This window comes from Idiotropiscis lumnitzeri, chromosome 7 (genome assembly GCF_059441095.1).
Source record: "Idiotropiscis lumnitzeri isolate Australia: NSW breed Sydney's pygmy pipehorse chromosome 7, RoL_Ilum_1.0, whole genome shotgun sequence".
NCBI classification, from domain to species: Eukaryota; Metazoa; Chordata; class Actinopteri; order Syngnathiformes; family Syngnathidae; genus Idiotropiscis; species Idiotropiscis lumnitzeri.
In genome coordinates, this window is record NC_142397.1 from 19654956 (window position 1) to 19673788 (window position 18833).

At 42.6% G+C, this 18833-nt stretch overlaps 14 non-coding genes across 14 annotated transcripts; all 14 read right to left on the minus strand.

The window, feature by feature from the left end:
• Window positions 1-1693: 1693 nt before the first annotated feature.
• On the minus strand, window positions 1694-1764 carry trnag-ucc (transfer RNA glycine (anticodon UCC)). The gene has a single exon. It is a non-coding gene; the product is annotated as a tRNA-Gly (tRNA).
• A 786-nt stretch (window positions 1765-2550) lies between these two features.
• trnag-gcc (transfer RNA glycine (anticodon GCC)) lies at window positions 2551-2621 on the minus strand. The gene has a single exon. It is a non-coding gene; the product is annotated as a tRNA-Gly (tRNA).
• Window positions 2622-4014: 1393 nt separating this feature from the next.
• trnag-gcc (transfer RNA glycine (anticodon GCC)) lies at window positions 4015-4085 on the minus strand. Its single transcript has one exon. It is a non-coding gene; the product is annotated as a tRNA-Gly (tRNA).
• Window positions 4086-6052: 1967 nt separating this feature from the next.
• Window positions 6053-6123, minus strand: trnag-ucc (transfer RNA glycine (anticodon UCC)). Its single transcript has one exon. It is a non-coding gene; the product is annotated as a tRNA-Gly (tRNA).
• Window positions 6124-6909: 786 nt separating this feature from the next.
• trnag-gcc (transfer RNA glycine (anticodon GCC)) lies at window positions 6910-6980 on the minus strand. The gene has a single exon. It is a non-coding gene; the product is annotated as a tRNA-Gly (tRNA).
• A 1393-nt stretch (window positions 6981-8373) lies between these two features.
• On the minus strand, window positions 8374-8444 carry trnag-gcc (transfer RNA glycine (anticodon GCC)). The gene has a single exon. It is a non-coding gene; the product is annotated as a tRNA-Gly (tRNA).
• Window positions 8445-10411: 1967 nt separating this feature from the next.
• On the minus strand, window positions 10412-10482 carry trnag-ccc (transfer RNA glycine (anticodon CCC)). The gene has a single exon. It is a non-coding gene; the product is annotated as a tRNA-Gly (tRNA).
• Window positions 10483-11196: 714 nt separating this feature from the next.
• On the minus strand, window positions 11197-11267 carry trnag-gcc (transfer RNA glycine (anticodon GCC)). Its single transcript has one exon. It is a non-coding gene; the product is annotated as a tRNA-Gly (tRNA).
• An 880-nt stretch (window positions 11268-12147) lies between these two features.
• trnag-gcc (transfer RNA glycine (anticodon GCC)) lies at window positions 12148-12218 on the minus strand. The gene has a single exon. It is a non-coding gene; the product is annotated as a tRNA-Gly (tRNA).
• A 1962-nt stretch (window positions 12219-14180) lies between these two features.
• trnag-ccc (transfer RNA glycine (anticodon CCC)) lies at window positions 14181-14251 on the minus strand. The gene has a single exon. It is a non-coding gene; the product is annotated as a tRNA-Gly (tRNA).
• Window positions 14252-14965: 714 nt separating this feature from the next.
• trnag-gcc (transfer RNA glycine (anticodon GCC)) lies at window positions 14966-15036 on the minus strand. The gene has a single exon. It is a non-coding gene; the product is annotated as a tRNA-Gly (tRNA).
• A 671-nt stretch (window positions 15037-15707) lies between these two features.
• Window positions 15708-15778, minus strand: trnag-gcc (transfer RNA glycine (anticodon GCC)). Its single transcript has one exon. It is a non-coding gene; the product is annotated as a tRNA-Gly (tRNA).
• Window positions 15779-17740: 1962 nt separating this feature from the next.
• trnag-ccc (transfer RNA glycine (anticodon CCC)) lies at window positions 17741-17811 on the minus strand. The gene has a single exon. It is a non-coding gene; the product is annotated as a tRNA-Gly (tRNA).
• Window positions 17812-18525: 714 nt separating this feature from the next.
• On the minus strand, window positions 18526-18596 carry trnag-gcc (transfer RNA glycine (anticodon GCC)). Its single transcript has one exon. It is a non-coding gene; the product is annotated as a tRNA-Gly (tRNA).
• Window positions 18597-18833: the final 237 nt, after the last annotated feature.

An 18833-nucleotide genomic window follows, 5' to 3' on the forward strand; every position in this document is an offset into this window, starting at 1 on the left:
GGCTGTCATCCCTCTCAGCGCGGATGACCTACCCTGGGTACATTTTCTCATATGGTTTCTCTGTGCCTTGCCATGTCTTTCTGTCTTTCTACGAAGATAGTTTATTAGGTTGTGTTAATGCGTGTGTTCTGTGTGTATGCGAGTTCAGGCGTGTGTGCGTATGTGTCTTGTGTTTATGTTGGGTGGGTGAAATGGGTTTTAGTTTTTTGTTGTAATTTGGATGTTTATATTGTACAGCACTCTGAGCTGCATTTTACGTATGAAAAGTGATATATGAATAAAATTGGATTGATTGATATAGGTATTATTGGCACTTTAGGTGCAAGAGGTTTCTGGTTCAAATCAGGGAGGGTGGTGTCCAACAAGAGATCGCACTCATTGCGTACTGCCATGAAGCAGCAGCAGCTTTTGCATTGGCCGGGAATTGAACGCGGGCCTCTCGCATGGCAAGCGAGAATTCTACCAAAGAACAACCAATGCTTACAGAGGAATACCCTTCAGTCATAGACGTCCACTAAGGATAACGTTTTCAAGGGACCAAATGAGACCATTTTTTTCGTTTTTGAAACGTAGCATTATAGCAATGTAAGTAATGCAACAAGTGAATGGTACATTCCTTTTACGATAAGATCACTCTCCACCACTTTATAATTATGACCACGAACAGTAAAGATAACCAGTTTTGATACATTGGTGAGAAGAGGTTTGGCTTTTTGGACTGGGGGTATAAATCTCATTTACGGTGTATGAGGACAAGTTTCGAATCCCAAACGAGTCCTTCTTTACACTGGGTAAATATAAACATTGTTTCTGAACTTTGAGTTCAACTGAAACTCCCGTACTAATAGGAAAGGATCTACGCTGGTAAAATTAGAACGTCATCAATTTGTTGGCTCCTTAGGCCTTGGTTGTCATTTGCAATTTGGGAGCACGCAATTTCTGGTTTAAATACGAACAGGTGCCGATTCAGGCTTGCGGAGACCCGTTTAAACCTCAGGCTACAAGCACATGGTTGCATTCGGCTCATGGGTCTAGGCGGTTGATTCTTGCTTAGGGTGCGGGAGGCTGGGTTCAAATCTCAGACGAGCCACCGCTAAGTTGGAATACACATGGTTTACCAAACTTTGAGTCCGTTAACAATTTCAAAGGCAGACTGGAAAGGGTGACGCTGGTAAACTTAACATGACACTTGACAATACCTCAGTTTTACCCCCTGGTCAGGTTTTACTCTGGGTGTCATCCACTCCCTCCTTTCACTGAGAATTAAATAACATGGTCTGATCTGGATAGTTTCTACTTTATGAAATAATTGTCCTGCGTCCCCGTCCATTGTCCTTTTAAAGAGCTTACGTCCTTGCATTTAACCAGTCCTAGTCACAATTACTTTCAATAATTTACTGCAAAAACACCTGATTAAACGCCACAATTGCTAAATTTAGCCCAAAAAACGGATTTCTACATACATTAAAAGGTTCTGACAAATAGCCTCGGGTCTCCACATTAGTAAATCGAGTGTTATTAATATCCTATGCACCGGTAGACGGTGTTGTCATTCCCGCCCTGAAATGAGGCAAACTGCAGATAAAGCTGGGGTCGCAAGAGGGAAATTGACAGATGAAAACAACTTAGGCATGGCACGTTCCAACAACGGGTCACAATCGTAATTAATACTCTATGACATTGCATCAGCTTTTGCATTGGCCGGGAATTGAACCCAGGGCTCTCGCATGGAAAGCGAGAATTCTACCACTGAACTACCAATGCTTACTACAGCGATGTCAATTAGACATAGATGACCACCAAGAAAAACCTTTTTTAATAGACCCAATAAGACCTTTTTTTCCATTCTTGAAACTGCAAAATTAACCTATCTAATGCAACAAGTGAACGATACATTCCTTTAACGATGAGATCATTTTGCGGAAATTATTTAATACTGGGAAATGCACTAACAATCCACAACCATACATTGCGATAATGGATGCCAGTATCAAGACATTGAGAAAACACTGATAACGTCTGATCATGTGACATTGAGATAACATATTTCAGCATTGTGAGACTAAACTGCTGCATTTCTGATAGTTGGAACTCCACCTCTTTATAATTATGACTACGTTCTATACAGATAACCGATTTCGACACGTTGTTAAAAAACGTTTGGCTTTTTGGACTGGCTGTATAAGTCTCACTTCAAGTTTGTGAGGACACTTTTTTCAAATCCCAAACGAGTCCTCCATTCCACTGGGTGAATATAGACATGGTAGAGGGGAGCCCTCTAATCTCGTTGCACACTTGAGTACAATGACAATAAAGGGATTTCTAATTCTAATTCTAATTTCGGGAGTTTGAGTTCAAATGAAACTTCCTTACTAATAGCAATGCATCTGCGCTGGTACAATTAAAATGTCATCAATTGCTGGAGGCTCATTGGGCTAGAGGCATTATTCGTACTTTGGGAGCGAGAGCTTCCTGTTTCAAATCAGGGATGGTGGTGTCCAACAAGAGATCACCCTCACAGTATACAGGTCATGAAGCAACAGCAGCGTTTGCATTGGCCGGGAATTGAACCCGGGCCTCTCGCATGGCAAGCGAGAATTCTACCACTGAACAACCAATGCTTACGACTCAGCTACCTTTAGTCATAGACGTCCACTAAGGAAAACAGTTTTCAAGGGACCAAATAAGACCATTTTTTTCGTTCTTGAAACGTAGCATTATAGCAATGTAAGTAATGCAACAAGTGAATGGTACATTCCTTTAACGATAAGATCACTCTCCACCACTTTATAATTATCACCACGAACTGTAAATATAACCAGCTTTGATACATTGTGAGAAGAGGTTTGGCCTTTTGGACTGGGGGTATAATTCTCATTTAGGGTGTATAAGGACAAGTTTCGAATCCCAAACGAGTCCTTCTTTACACTGGGTAAATATAGACAGGGTTTCTGAACTTTGAGTTCAACTGAAACTTCCTTACTAATAGGAATGGATCTACACTGGTAAAGTTAGGATGTCATCAATTGCTGGGGGCTCATTGGGCTGAGGTCCTCTGGCACCAGCCTGTTAATTATTCCGAGGGTGAGGACTGGAACACATGGCGAGGCTGCATTCAGCCATTCTGGTCCTCGTCTATGGAATAGGCTGCCGGAGGTCATCATGTCCGCAGAGACTGTTGATATTTTTAAAGGAAGGCTCAAGACTCACCTCCTTAGTTTGGCTTTTAGATGATTTATCTTAGTCTTTTAATTCAGGACTGTCATTTTATCTACTATCATTGTCTTTCATTTTTAGCTTCTTTGTCTTTTAGCATCATCATTTTTCTGATATATTTTAGCTCCGTCGTTTTATGTTATTGTCTTTTAATTTTTAGCTTATTTTTCTTTTAGCATTATCATTTTCTTTTATATATTTCAGCTCCAGTGTTTCCTCAAGGGGGGCCTCCGCGCTGGGAGGTGTGGCTGGCCTTCTCACAGGGGGCTTCATCCCAGAGGCTCCCTAGGCCCGGCGGACCGGGACCCTCTGCACTTTGTCTAGGGTCTACCCCGGTCAGTCCGGGCCGGGGGGTCTGTGTGTTGGCGGAGCTCCCTGTGGCCGTGGGCTGTCATCCCTCTCAGCGCGGATGACCTACCCTGGGTACATTTTCTCATATGGTTTCTCTGTGCCTTGCCATGTCTTTCTGTCTTTCTACGAAGATAGTTTATTAGGTTGTGTTAATGCGTGTGTTCTGTGTGTATGCGAGTTCAGGCGTGTGTGCGTATGTGTCTTGTGTTTATGTTGGGTGGGTGAAATGGGTTTTAGTTTTTTGTTGTAATTTGGATGTTTATATTGTACAGCACTCTGAGCTGCATTTTACGTATGAAAAGTGATATATGAATAAAATTTGATTGATTGATATAGGTATTATTTGCACTTTAGGTGCAAGAGGTTTCTGGTTAAAATCAGGGATGGTGGTGTCCAACAAGAGATCGCACTCATTGCGTACTGCCATGAAGCAGCAGCAGCAGCTTTTGCATTGGCCGGGAATTGAAGCCGGGCCTCTCGCATGGCAAGCGAGAATTCTACCACTGAACAACCAATGCTTACAGAGGAATACCCTTCAGTCATAGACGTCCACTAAGGATAACGTTTTCAAGGGACCAAATGAGACCATTTTTTTCGTTTTTTAAACGTAGCATTATAGCAATGTAAGTAATGCAACAAGTGAATGGTACATTCCTTTAACGATAAGATCACTCTCCACCACTTTATAATTATGACCACGACCTATAAAGATAACCAGTTTTGATGCATTGGTGAGAAGAGGTTTGGCTTTTTGGACTGGGGGTATAAATCTCATTTACGGTGTATGAGGACAAGTTTCGAATCCCAAACGAGTCAATCTTTACACTGGGTAAATATAAACATTGTTTCTGAACTTTGAGTTCAACTGAAACTCCCGTACTAATAGGAAAGGATCTACGCTGGTAAAAATAGAACGTCATCAATTTGTTGGCTCCTTAGGCCTTGGTTGTCATTTGCAATTTGGGAGCGCGCAATTTCTGGTTTAAATACGAACAGGTGCCGATTCAGGCTTGCGGAGACCCGTTTAAACCTCAGGCTACAAGCACATGGTTGCATTCGGCTCATGGGTCTACTCTAGGCGGTTGATTCTCGCTTAGGGTGCGGGAGGCTGGGTTCAAATCTCAGACGAGCCACCGCTGAGTTGGAATACACATGGTTTACCAAACTTTGAGTCCGTTAACAATTTCAAAGGCAGACTGGAAAGGGTGACGCTGGTAAACTTAACATGAAATTACAAAACTGAAAACATTACGACTGTACTTAAAAAAAAAACTATACTTCAGGTCCTTGTTATTTCAATAACCTTCGTCTTATCTCCAAAGTCCGATACCTTTCAAAAATCTTGGAAATGACAGTTTCTACCCAGCTCCATTCCCAAATGACCTCCAATAACCTCTATTAATATTTCAAGTCTAGTTTCCGACCTAATGCAGTACAGAAATCTCACTCATCAAGAACACCAATGACCTCCTCCTGGCAAGCCACCCTAGCCTACTTAACATTCTCACCCTCCTCGATCTCTCAGCAGCTTCTGATTCAATTTTAACACCATCTTCCTGAACGGACTCCATTACAGTGGAATTACACAAACACAACTCTTCAATTATTCAACGCCGATGTGTCCGGTGGGACCCAATTCGTTCAACTGACATCATTCAAATCCCACCCATCCCCTGTTTTTTCTGGTGTCCAACAAGGCTCTGTCTTAGGCCCTCTCCACTTCGTTATCTTTATTCTTACCTCTTGTCGAGCTGTTTCACAGATTAATCATACACTTCCACTGTTATGCAAATGACACTCAGCTCTACCTCGCCACATAACCAACTGCCACTATTCCTGCTTCCTCCCTTTCTGACTGCTTCTCCGAACTTAATCACTGGTTCTCATCCAATTATGTGCAACTCAACATTGATAAAACTGATATCCTACTGGTAGGTACCAAGTCCACTCAAGACAGAACTTAGCGTTTTTCACATGACACTTGACAATACCTCAGTTTTACCCCCTGGTCAGGTTTTACTCTGGGTGTCATCCACTCCCTCCTTTCACTGAGAATTAAATAACATGGTCTGATCTGGATAGTTTCTACTTTATGAAATAATTGTCCTGCGTCCCCGTCCATTGTCCTATTAAAGAGCTTACGTCCTTGCATTTAACCAGTCCTAGTCACAATTACTTTCAATAATTTACTGCAAAAACACCTGATTAAACGCCACAATTGCTAAATTTAGCCCAAAAAACGGATTTCTACATACATTAAAAGGTTCTGACAAATAGCCTCGGGTCTCCACATTAGTAAATCGAGTGTTATTAATATCCTATGCACCGGTAGACGGTGTTGTCATTCCCGCCCTGAAATGAGGCAAACTGCAGATAAAGCTGGGGTCGCAAGAGGGAAATTGACAGATGAAAACAACTTAGGCATGGCACGTTCCAACAACGGGTCACAATCGTAATTAATACTCTATGACATTGCATCAGCTTTTGCATTGGCCGGGAATTGAACCCAGGGCTCTCGCATGGAAAGCGAGAATTCTACCACTGAACTACCAATGCTTACTACAGCGATGTCAATTAGACATAGATGACCACCAAGAAAAACCTTTTTTAATAGACCCAATAAGACCTTTTTTTCCATTCTTGAAACTGCAAAATTAACCTATCTAATGCAACAAGTGAACGATACATTCCTTTAACGATGAGATCATTTTGCGGAAATTATTTAATACTGGGAAATGCACTAACAATCCACAACCATACATTGCGATAATGGATGCCAGTATCAAGACATTGAGAAAACACTGATAACGTCTGATCATGTGACATTGAGATAACATATTTCAGCATTGTGAGACTAAACTGCTGCATTTCTGATAGTTGGAACTCCACCTCTTTATAATTATGACTACGTTCTATACAGATAACCGATTTCGACACGTTGTTAAAAAACGTTTGGCTTTTTGGACTGGCTGTATAAGTCTCACTTCAAGTTTGTGAGGACACTTTTTTCAAATCCCAAACGAGTCCTCCATTCCACTGGGTGAATATAGACATGGTAGAGGGGAGCCCTCTAATCTCGTTGCACACTTGAGTACAATGACAATAAAGGGATTTCTAATTCTAATTCTAATTTCGGGAGTTTGAGTTCAAATGAAACTTCCTTACTAATAGCAATGCATCTGCGCTGGTACAATTAAAATGTCATCAATTGCTGGAGGCTCATTGGGCTAGAGGCATTATTCGTACTTTGGGAGCGAGAGCTTCCTGTTTCAAATCAGGGATGGTGGAGTCCAACAAGAGATCACCCTCACAGTATACAGGTCATGAAGCAACAGCAGCGTTTGCATTGGCCGGGAATTGAACCCGGGCCTCTCGCATGGCAAGCGAGAATTCTACCACTGAACAACCAATGCTTACGACTCAGCTACCTTTAGTCATAGACGTCCACTAAGGAAAACAGTTTTCAAGGGACCAAATAAGACCATTTTTTTCGTTCTTGAAACGTAGCATTATAGCAATGTAAGTAATGCAACAAGTGAATGGTACATTCCTTTAACGATAAGATCACTCTCCACCACTTTATAATTATCACCACGAACTGTAAATATAACCAGCTTTGATACATTGTGAGAAGAGGTTTGGCCTTTTGGACTGGGGGTATAATTCTCATTTAGGGTGTATAAGGACAAGTTTCGAATCCCAAACGAGTCCTTCTTTACACTGGGTAAATATAGACAGGGTTTCTGAACTTTGAGTTCAACTGAAACTTCCTTACTAATAGGAATGGATCTACACTGGTAAAGTTAGGATGTCATCAATTGCTGGGGGCTCATTGGGCTGAGGTCCTCTGGCACCAGCCTGTTAATTATTCCGAGGGTGAGGACTGGAACACATGGCGAGGCTGCATTCAGCCATTCTGGTCCTCGTCTATGGAATAGGCTGCCGGAGGTCATCATGTCCGCAGAGACTGTTGATATTTTTAAAGGAAGGCTCAAGACTCACCTCCTTAGTTTGGCTTTTAGATGATTTATCTTAGTCTTTTAATTCAGGACTGTCATTTTATCTACTATCATTGTCTTTCATTTTTAGCTTCTTTGTCTTTTAGCATCATCATTTTTCTGATATATTTTAGCTCCGTCGTTTTATGTTATTGTCTTTTAATTTTTAGCTTATTTTTCTTTTAGCATTATCATTTTCTTTTATATATTTCAGCTCCAGTGTTTCCTCAAGGGGGGCCTCCGCGCTGGGAGGTGTGGCTGGCCTTCTCACAGGGGGCTTCATCCCAGAGGCTCCCTAGGCCCGGCGGACCGGGACCCTCTGCACTTTGTCTAGGGTCTACCCCGGTCAGTCCGGGCCGGGGGGTCTGTGTGTTGGCGGAGCTCCCTGTGGCCGTGGGCTGTCATCCCTCTCAGCGCGGATGACCTACCCTGGGTACATTTTCTCATATGGTTTCTCTGTGCCTTGCCATGTCTTTCTGTCTTTCTACGAAGATAGTTTATTAGGTTGTGTTAATGCGTGTGTTCTGTGTGTATGCGAGTTCAGGCGTGTGTGCGTATGTGTCTTGTGTTTATGTTGGGTGGGTGAAATGGGTTTTAGTTTTTTGTTGTAATTTGGATGTTTATATTGTACAGCACTCTGAGCTGCATTTTACGTATGAAAAGTGATATATGAATAAAATTTGATTGATTGATATAGGTATTATTTGCACTTTAGGTGCAAGAGGTTTCTGGTTAAAATCAGGGATGGTGGTGTCCAACAAGAGATCGCACTCATTGCGTACTGCCATGAAGCAGCAGCAGCAGCTTTTGCATTGGCCGGGAATTGAAGCCGGGCCTCTCGCATGGCAAGCGAGAATTCTACCACTGAACAACCAATGCTTACAGAGGAATACCCTTCAGTCATAGACGTCCACTAAGGATAACGTTTTCAAGGGACCAAATGAGACCATTTTTTTCGTTTTTTAAACGTAGCATTATAGCAATGTAAGTAATGCAACAAGTGAATGGTACATTCCTTTAACGATAAGATCACTCTCCACCACTTTATAATTATGACCACGACCTATAAAGATAACCAGTTTTGATGCATTGGTGAGAAGAGGTTTGGCTTTTTGGACTGGGGGTATAAATCTCATTTACGGTGTATGAGGACAAGTTTCGAATCCCAAACGAGTCCTTCTTTACACTGGGTAAATATAAACATTGTTTCTGAACTTTGAGTTCAACTGAAACTCCCGTACTAATAGGAAAGGATCTACGCTGGTAAAAATAGAACGTCATCAATTTGTTGGCTCCTTAGGCCTTGGTTGTCATTTGCAATTTGGGAGCGCGCAATTTCTGGTTTAAATACGAACAGGTGCCGATTCAGGCTTGCGGAGACCCGTTTAAACCTCAGGCTACAAGCACATGGTTGCATTCGGCTCATGGGTCTACTCTAGGCGGTTGATTCTCGCTTAGGGTGCGGGAGGCTGGGTTCAAATCTCAGACGAGCCACCGCTGAGTTGGAATACACATGGTTTACCAAACTTTGAGTCCGTTAACAATTTCAAAGGCAGACTGGAAAGGGTGACGCTGGTAAACTTAACATGAAATTACAAAACTGAAAACATTACGACTGTACTTAAAAAAAAAACTATACTTCAGGTCCTTGTTATTTCAATAACCTTCGTCTTATCTCCAAAGTCCGATACCTTTCAAAAATCTTGGAAATGACAGTTTCTACCCAGCTCCATTCCCAAATGACCTCCAATAACCTCTATTAATATTTCAAGTCTAGTTTCCGACCTAATGCAGTACAGAAATCTCACTCATCAAGAACACCAATGACCTCCTCCTGGCAAGCCACCCTAGCCTACTTAACATTCTCACCCTCCTCGATCTCTCAGCAGCTTGTGATTCAATTTTAACACCATCTTCCTGAACGGACTCCATTACAGTGGAATTACACAAACACAACTCTTCAATTATTCAACGCCGATGTGTCCGGTGGGACCCAATTCGTTCAACTGACATCATTCAAATCCCACCCATCCCCTGTTTTTTCTGGTGTCCAACAAGGCTCTGTCTTAGGCCCTCTCCACTTCGTTATCTTTATTCTTACCTCTTGTCGAGCTGTTTCACAGATTAATCATACACTTCCACTGTTATGCAAATGACACTCAGCTCTACCTCGCCACATAACCAACTGCCACTATTCCTGCTTCCTCCCTTTCTGACTGCTTCTCCGAACTTAATCACTGGTTCTCATCCAATTATGTGCAACTCAACATTGATAAAACTGATATCCTACTGGTAGGTACCAAGTCCACTCAAGACAGAACTTAGCGTTTTTCACATGACACTTGACAATACCTCAGTTTTACCCCCTGGTCAGGTTTTACTCTGGGTGTCATCCACTCCCTCCTTTCACTGAGAATTAAATAACATGGTCTGATCTGGATAGTTTCTACTTTATGAAATAATTGTCCTGCGTCCCCGTCCATTGTCCTTTTAAAGAGCTTACGTCCTTGCATTTAACCAGTCCTAGTCACAATTACTTTCAATAATTTACTGCAAAAACACCTGATTAAACGCCACAATTGCTAAATTTAGCCCAAAAAACGGATTTCTACATACATTAAAAGGTTCTGACAAATAGCCTCGGGTCTCCACATTAGTAAATCGAGTGTTATTAATATCCTATGCACCGGTAGACGGTGTTGTCATTCCCGCCCTGAAATGAGGCAAACTGCAGATAAAGCTGGGGTCGCAAGAGGGAAATTGACAGATGAAAACAACTTAGGCATGGCACGTTCCAACAACGGGTCACAATCGTAATTAATACTATATGACATTGCTTCAGCTTTTGCATTGGCCGGGAATTGAACCCGGGGCTCTCGCATGGGAAGCGAGAATTCTACCACTGAACTACCAATGCTTAGTACAGCGCGGTCAATTAGACATAGATGACCACCAAGGAAAACCTTTTTTAATGGACCCAATAAGACCTTTTTTTCCATTCTTGAAACAGTGCAAAATTAACCTATCTCATGCATCAAGTGAACGATACATTCCTTTAACGATGAGATCATTTTGCAGAAATTTTTTAATACTGGGAAATGCACTAACGATCCACGACCATACATTGCGATAATGGATGCCAGTATCAAGACATTGAGAAAACACTGATAACGTCTGATAATGTGACATTGAGATAACATATTTCAGCATTGTGAGACTAAACTGCTGCATTTCTGATAGTTGGAACTCCACCTCTTTATAATTAAGACTACGTTCTATAAAGATAACCGATTTCGACACCTTGTAAAAAGAGGTTTGGCTTTTTGGACTGGCTGTATAAGTCTCACTTCAAGTTTGTGAGGACACTTTTTTCAAATCCCAAACGTGTCCTCCATTACACTGGGTGAATATAGACATGGTTTCGGGAGTTTGAGTTCAAATGAAATTTCCTTACTAATAGCAATGCTTCTACGCTGGTAGAATTATAATGTCATGAATTGCTGGAGGCTCATTGGGATATAGGCATTATTCGCACTTTGGGTGCGAGAGGCGCTTGGTTCAAATCAGGGATGGTGATGTCCAACAAGAGATCACCCTCACAGTGTACATGTCATGAAGCAACAGCAGCTTTTGCATTGGCCGGGAATTGAACCCGGGCCTCTCGCATGGCAAGCGAGAATTCTACCACTGAACAACCAATGCTTACGAGTCCGGGACGGGGGGTCTGTGTGTTGGCGGAGCTCCCTGTGGCCGTGGGCTGTCATCCCTCTCAACGCGGATGACCTACCCTGGGTACATTTTCTCATATGGTTTCTCTGTGCCTTGCTATGTCTTTCTGTCTTTCTACGAAGATAGTTTATTAGGTTGTGTTGCAGACCGGGACCCTCTGCACTTTGTCTAGGGTCTACCCCGGTCAGTCCGGGCCTGAGGGGTCTGTGTGTTGGCGGAACTCCCTGTGGCCGTGGGCTGTCATCCCTCTCAGCGCGGATGACCTACCCTGGGTACATTTTCTCATATGGTTTCTCTGTGCCTTGCCATGTCTTTCTGTCTTTCTACGAAGATAGTTTATTAGGTTGTGTTGCAGACCGGGACCCTCTGCACTTTGTCTAGGGTCTACCCCGGTCAGTCCGGGCCTGAGGGGTCTGTGTGTTGGCGGAACTCCCTGTGGCCGTGGGCTGTCATCCCTCTCAGCGCGGATGACCTACCCTGGGTACATTTTCTCATATGGTTTCTCTGTGCCTGGCCATGTCTTTCTGTCTTTCTACGAAGATAGTTTATTAGGTTGTGTTAATGCGTGTGTTCTGTGTGTATGCGAGTTCAGGCGTGTATGTGGATGTGTCTTGTGTTTATGTTGGGTGGGTGAAATGGGTTTTAGTCTTTTGTTGTAATTTGGATGTTTATATTGTACAGCACTCTGAGCTGCATTTTACGTATGAAAAGTGATATATGAATAAAATTTGATTGATTGATATAGGTATTATTGGCACTTTAGGTGCAAGAGGTTTCTGGTTCAAATCAGGGATGGTGGTGTCCAACAAGAGATCGCACTCATTGCGTACTGCCATGAAGCAGCAGCAGCTTTTGCATTGGCCGGGAATTGAACCCGGGCCTCTCGCATGGCAAGCGAGAATTCTACCACTGAACAACCAATGCTTACAGAGGAATGCCCTTCAGTCATAGACGTCCACTAAGGATAACGTTTTCAAGGGACCAAATGAGACCATTTTTTTCGTTTTTGAAACGTAGCATTATAGCAATGTAAGTAATGCAACAAGTGAATGGTACATTCCTTTAACGATAAGATCACTCTCCACCACTTTATAATTATGACCACGACCTATAAAGATAACCAGTTTTGATGCATTGGTGAGAAGAGGTTTGGCTTTTTGGACTGGGGGTATAAATCTCATTTACGGTGTATGAGGACAAGTTTCGAATCCCAAACGAGTCCTTCTTTACACTGGGTAAATATAAACATTGTTTCTGAACTTTGAGTTCAACTGAAACTCCCGTACTAATAGGAAAGGATCTACGCTGGTAAAATTAGAACGTCATAAATTTGTTGGCTCCTTAGGCCTTGGTTGTCATTTGCAATTTGGGAGCACGCAATTTCTGGTTTAAATACGAACAGGTGCCGATTCAGGCTTGCGGAGACCCGTTTAAACCTCAGGCTACAAGCACATGGTCGCATTCGGCTCATGGGTCTAGGCGGTTGATTCTCGCTTAGGGTGCGGGAGGCTGGGTTCAAATCTCAGACGAGCCACCGCTGAGTTGGAATACACATGGTTTACCAAACTTTGAGTCCGTTAACAATTTCAAAGGCAGACTGGAAAGGGTGACGCTGGTAAACTTAACATGAAATTACAAAACTGAAAACATTACGACTGTACTTAAAAAAAAAACTATACTTCAGGTCCTTGTTATTTCAATAACCTTCGTCTTATCTCCAAAGTCCGATACCTTTCAAAAATCTTGGAAATGACAGTTTCTACCCAGCTCCATTCCCAAATGACCTCCAATAACCTCTATTAATATTTCAAGTCTAGTTTCCGACCTAATGCAGTACAGAAATCTCACTCATCAAGAACACCAATGACCTCCTCCTGGCAAGCCACCCTAGCCTACTTAACATTCTCACCCTCCTCGATCTCTCAGCAGCTTCTGATTCAATTTTAACACCATCTTCCTGAACGGACTCCATTACAGTGGAATTACACAAACACAACTCTTCAATTATTCAACGCCGATGTGTCCGGTGGGACCCAATTCGTTCAACTGACATCATTCAAATCCCACCCATCCCCTGTTTTTTCTGGTGTCCAACAAGGCTCTGTCTTAGGCCCTCTCCACTTCGTTATCTTTATTCTTACCTCTTGTCGAGCTGTTTCACAGATTAATCATACACTTCCACTGTTATGCAAATGACACTCAGCTCTACCTCGCCACATAACCAACTGCCACTATTCCTGCTTCCTCCCTTTCTGACTGCTTCTCCGAACTTAATCACTGGTTCTCATCCAATTATGTGCAACTCAACATTGATAAAACTGATATCCTACTGGTAGGTACCAAGTCCACTCAAGACAGAACTTAGCGTTTTTCACATGACACTTGACAATACCTCAGTTTTACCCCCTGGTCAGGTTTTACTCTGGGTGTCATCCACTCCCTCCTTTCACTGAGAATTAAATAACATGGTCTGATCTGGATAGTTTCTACTTTATGAAATAATTGTCCTGCGTCCCCGTCCATTGTCCTTTTAAAGAGCTTACGTCCTTGCATTTAACCAGTCCTAGTCACAATTACTTTCAATAATTTACTGCAAAAACACCTGATTAAACGCCACAATTGCTAAATTTAGCCCAAAAAACGGATTTCTACATACATTAAAAGGTTCTGACAAATAGCCTCGGGTCTCCACATTAGTAAATCGAGTGTTATTAATATCCTATGCACCGGTAGACGGTGTTGTCATTCCCGCCCTGAAATGAGGCAAACTGCAGATAAAGCTGGGGTCGCAAGAGGGAAATTGACAGATGAAAACAACTTAGGCGTGGCACGTTCCAACAACGGGTCACAATTGTAATTAATACTATATGACATTGCTTCAGCTTTTGCATTGGCCGGGAATTGAACCCAGGGCTCTCGCATGGGAAGCGAGAATTCTACCACTGAACTACCAATGCTTAGTACAGCGCGGTCAATTAGACATAGATGACCACCAAGGAAAACCTTTTTTAATGGACCCAATAAGACCTTTTTTTCCATTCTTGAAACAGTGCAAAATTAACCTATCTCATGCATCAAGTGAACGATACATTCCTTTAACGATGAGATCATTTTGCAGAAATTTTTTAATACTGGGAAATGCACTAACGATCCACGACCATACATTGCGATAATGGATGCCAGTATCAAGACATTGAGAAAACACTGATAACGCCTGATAATGTGACATTGAGATAACATATTTCAGCATTGTGAGACTAAACTGCTGCATTTCTGATAGTTGGAACTCCACCTCTTTATAATTAAGACTACGTTCTATAAAGATAACCGATTTCGACACCTTGTAAAAAGAGGTTTGGCTTTTTGGACTGGCTGTATAAGTCTCACTTCAAGTTTGTGAGGACACTTTTTTCAAATCCCAAACGTGTCCTCCATTACACTGGGTGAATATAGACATGGTTTCAGGAGTTTGAGTTCAAATGAAATTTCCTTACTAATAGCAATGCTTCTACGTTGGTAGAATTATAATGTCATGAATTGCTGGAGGCTCATTGGGATATAGGCATTATTCGCACTTTGGGTGCGAGAGGGGCTTGGTTCAAATCAGGGATGGTGATGTCCAACAAGAGATCACCCTCACAGTGTACATGTCATGAAGCAACAGCAGCTTTTGCATTGGCCGGGAATTGAACCCGGGCCTCTCGCATGGCAAGCGAGAATTCTACCACTGAACAACCAATGCTTACGAGTCCGGGACGGGGGGTCTGTGTGTTGGCGGAGCTCCCTGTGGCCGTGGGCTGTCATCCCTCTCAACGCGGATGACCTACCCTGGGTACATTTTCTCATATGGTTTCTCTGTGCCTTGCTATGTCTTTCTGTCTTTCTACGAAGATAGTTTATTAGGTTGTGTTGCAGACCGGGACCCTCTGCACTTTGTCTAGGGTCTACCCCGGTCAGTCCGGGCCTGAGGGGTCTGTGTGTTGGCGGAACTCCCTGTGGCCGTGGGCTGTCATCCCTCTCAGCGCGGATGACCTACCCTGGGTACATTTTCTCATATGGTTTCTCTGTGCCTTGCCATGTCTTTCTGTCTTTCTACGAAGATAGTTTATTAGGTTGTGTTAATGCGTGTGTTCTGTGTGTATGCGAGTTCAGGCGTGTATGTGGATGTGTCTTGTGTTTATGTTGGGTGGGTGAAATGGGTTTTAGTCTTTTGTTGTAATTTGGATGTTTATATTGTACAGCACTCTGAGCTGCATTTTACGTATGAAAAGTGATATATGAATAAAATTTGATTGATTGATATAGGTATTATTGGCACTTTAGGTGCAAGAGGTTTCTGGTTCAAATCAGGGATGGTGGTGTCCAACAAGAGATCGCACTCATTGCGTACTGCCATGAAGCAGCAGCAGCTTTTGCATTGGCCGGGAATTGAACCCGGGCCTCTCGCATGGCAAGCGAGAATTCTACCACTGAACAACCAATGCTTACAGAGGAATGCCCTTCAGTCATAGACGTCCACTAAGGATAACGTTTTCAAGGGACCAAATGAGACCATTTTTTTCGTTTTTGAAACGTAGCATTATAGCAATGTAAGTAATGCAACAAGTGAATGGTACATTCCTTTTACGATAAGATCACTCTCCACCACTTTATAATTATGACCACGACCTATAAAGATAACCAGTTTTGATGCATTGGTGAGAAGAGGTTTGGCTTTTTGGACTGGGGGTATAAATCTCATTTACGGTGTATGAGGACAAGTTTCGAATCCCAAACGAGTCCTTCTTTACACTGGGTAAATATAAACATTGTTTCTGAACTTTGAGTTCAACTGAAACTCCCGTACTAATAGGAAAGGATCTACGCTGGTAAAATTAGAACGTCATCAATTTGTTGGCTCCTTAGGCCTTGGTTGTCATTTGCAATTTGGGAGCACGCAATTGCTGGTTTAAATACGAACAGGTGCCGATTCAGGCTTGCGGAGACCCGTTTAAACCTCAGGCTACAAGCACATGGTCGCATTCGGCTCATGGGTCTTGGCGGTTGATTCTCGCTTAGGGTGCGGGAGGCTGGGTTCAAATCTCAGACGAGCCACCGCTGAGTTGGAATACACATGGTTTACCAAACTTTGAGTCCGTTAACAATTTCAAAGGCAGACTGGAAAGGGTGACGCTGGTAAACTTAACATGAAATTACAAAACTGAAAACATTACGACTGTACTTAAAAAAAAAACTATACTTCAGGTCCTTGTTATTTCAATAACCTTCGTCTTATCTCCAAAGTCCGATACCTTTCAAAAATCTTGGAAATGACAGTTTCTACCCAGCTCCATTCCCAAATGACCTCCAATAACCTCTATTAATATTTCAAGTCTAGTTTCCGACCTAATGCAGTACAGAAATCTCACTCATCAAGAACACCAATGACCTCCTCCTGGCAAGCCACCCTAGCCTACTTAACATTCTCACCCTCCTCGATCTCTCAGCAGCTTCTGATTCAATTTTAACACCATCTTCCTGAACGGACTCCATTACAGTGGAATTACACAAACACAACTCTTCAATTATTCAACGCCGATGTGTCCGGTGGGACCCAATTCGTTCAACTGACATCATTCAAATCCCACCCATCCCCTGTTTTTTCTGGTGTCCAACAAGGCTCTGTCTTAGGCCCTCTCCACTTCGTTATCTTTATTCTTACCTCTTGTCGAGCTGTTTCACAGATTAATCATACACTTCCACTGTTATGCAAATGACACTCAGCTCTACCTCGCCACATAACCAACTGCCACTATTCCTGCTTCCTCCCTTTCTGACTGCTTCTCCGAACTTAATCACTGGTTCTCATCCAATTATGTGCAACTCAACATTGATAAAACTGATATCCTACTGGTAGGTACCAAGTCCACTCAAGACAGAACTTAGCGTTTTTCACATGACACTTGACAATACCTCAGTTTTACCCCCTGGTCAGGTTTTACTCTGGGTGTCATCCACTCCCTCCTTTCACTGAGAATTAAATAACATGGTCTGATCTGGATAGTTTCTACTTTATGAAATAATTGTCCTGCGTCCCCGTCCATTGTCCTTTTAAAGAGCTTACGTCCTTGCATTTAACCAGTCCTAGTCACAATTACTTTCAATAATTTACTGCAAAAACACCTGATTAAACGCCACAATTGCTAAATTTAGCCCAAAAAACGGATTTCTACATACATTAAAAGGTTCTGACAAATAGCCTCGGGTCTCCACATTAGTAAATCGAGTGTTATTAATATCCTATGCACCGGTAGACGGTGTTGTCATTCCCGCCCTGAAATGAGGCAAACTGCAGATAAAGCTGGGGTCGCAAGAGGGAAATTGACAGATGAAAACAACTTAGGCGTGGCACGTTCCAACAACGGGTCACAATTGTAATTAATACTATATGACATTGCTTCAGCTTTTGCATTGGCCGGGAATTGAACCCAGGGCTCTCGCATGGGAAGCGAGAATTCTACCACTGAACTACCAATGCTTAGTACAGCGCGGTCAATTAGACATAGATGACCACCAAGGAAAACCTTTTTTAATGGACCCAATAAGACCTTTTTTTCCATTCTTGAAACAGTGCAAAATTAACCTATCTCATGCATCAAGTGAACGATACATTCCTTTAACGATGAGATCATTTTGCAGAAATTTTTTAATACTGGGAAATGCACTAACGATCCACGACCATACATTGCGATAATGGATGCCAGTATCAAGACATTGAGAAAACACTGATAACGTCTGATAATGTGACATTGAGATAACATATTTCAGCATTGTGAGACTAAACTGCTGCATTTCTGATAGTTGGAACTCCACCTCTTTATAATTAAGACTACGTTCTATAAAGATAACCGATTTCGACACCTTGTAAAAAGAGGTTTGGCTTTTTGGACTGGCTGTATAAGTCTCACTTCAAGTTTGTGAGGACACTTTTTTCAAATCCCAAACGTGTCCTCCATTACACTGGGTGAATATAGACATGGTTTCGGGAGTTTGAGTTCAAATGAAATTTCCTTACTAATAGCAATGCTTCTACGTTGGTAGAATTATAATGTCATGAATTGCTGGAGGCTCATTGGGATATAGGCATTATTCGCACTTTGGGTGCGAGAGGTGCTTGGTTCAAATCAGGGATGGTGATGTCCAACAAGAGATCACCCTCACAGTGTACATGTCATGAAGCAACAGCAGCTTTTGCATTGGCCGGGAATTGAACCCCGGCCTCTCGCATGGCAAGCGAGAATTCTACCACTGAACAACCAATGCTTACGAGTCCGGAACGGGGGGTCTGTGTGTTGGCGGAGCTCCCTGTGGCCGTGGGCTGTCATCCCTCTCAACGCGGATGACCTACCCTGGGTACATTTTCTCATATGGTTTCTCTGTGCCTTGCTATGTCTTTCTACGAAGATAGTTTATTAGGTTGTGTTGCAGACCGGGACCCTCTGCACTTTGTCTAGGGTCTACCCCGGTCAGTCCGGGCCTGAGGGGTCTGTGTGTTGGCGG